Source organism: Pteropus vampyrus, unplaced genomic scaffold (genome assembly GCF_000151845.1).
Source record: "Pteropus vampyrus isolate Shadow unplaced genomic scaffold, Pvam_2.0 Scaffold202, whole genome shotgun sequence".
In the NCBI taxonomy this organism is placed as follows: domain Eukaryota; kingdom Metazoa; phylum Chordata; class Mammalia; order Chiroptera; family Pteropodidae; genus Pteropus; species Pteropus vampyrus.
In genome coordinates, this window is record NW_011888983.1 from 2,936,591 (window position 1) to 2,937,953 (window position 1,363).

Sequence of the window (1,363 nt, forward strand, 5' to 3'; positions counted from 1 at the left end):
CTGGGCTAAAATACCATAATACAGAAAAATAGCATCAGGCACCAGCTATAAAAAGATTTATAAAAGAAACATTTTAAGTCCAAAAGAATGTATCCCTTCAGTTTTTTTTCTGTTCCCTTAGGCTGGGAAAGATCTCTTTTATTTGATTTTTGTAGGGGATACCACAGTGAAGAACTGCAGTGACCACCCCAGGAGCGTAGTTCATTCATTCATTGTTCGTTTGCTCATTCAGTCATTCAGCTGTGGTTCCCTGAATGCCCACTATGTGCCAGGCACCAGAAATATAGAGATGAAAGCAACATGGCTCCCGCCACGGTGAAATGCAGCTGAGTAAGGGGGACAATGAGGACATCCATGTGTGGGGGCCAAGGTGCAGATGGGGCACTGAGGAGTTCTAAGAAAGTTTTCCCGAAGGCCCTTGGAGGAGGTGACACCTGGGCTGTCTTGTCAGTCAGTCATAGTTAACACAGTAAAGGGAGAAAGCATATTCTGGCCTGGAGGTCAGCCTGAACAAAGACCTAAGATCCAGTGATAATCAAGAGTGAGTTTGGGGAGCCACAGGTAGTTCAGGCCCTTGGCATCATTCAGAGCTGAGAGCAGAGCTCTCTCTCTACATACCCTCCCCTTGACATTCTGTCTGGGCTTTGCCCCAAGGGCTAGTGCCTCCTCCACTCCCTCCTGGCCCTCCTACGCCAGGGTGGGGATGGGGCAGAGCTGGCAAGCTAGGGCCCTGCAGCCAGTGCCCAGTCAGGATTGGCATTTGCCTCCAAAGAGCACTGGACCCTCATCTGTGAGACTGTCACCTCTGGACAGTGAAGCCCCCAGGTTCCTGAGTTCCCCTAAGCACAAAACTTAGGGCCAATCCAGAGGTGACCAGAGGTGACCAGAGGAGGACCCTTGTCTGCTATTGGGCAGATTTTACTAGATGAGTGTTTGAGGAAGTAGGATCATCCCAACTCCTCCTAGACCAGCCAGAGCCCTAAGCAGCATCAGACCAGCTATCCCGAGGTTCCAGGAAATCTCACCGTGATTTAATGGGGGTAGGAGGGTGGGTGCCACCTTGAACATATCTATCCAGAGATGCACAGCAGACCCACACACCCACCTGCAATTATCTACCTGGTTCAAGCCAGCCTGCACTGAATCATTCATTAATTCATTTATTCATTCAGTGCTAAATACATGTCAGGCCTGTGCCAGAGGCTAGGAATCCGAGATGAGTTCTGCCCTCAAGGAGCCTACAGTCCTGTGGGGGAAATGGTTATATAACAGAGTTAACACTCTGGAATGTGATACAGTGCTAGGAGTTCAGAGCCAGAAGCCAGGGGAGGTTTTCTATACGAGGCATCATTTGCATCCATGT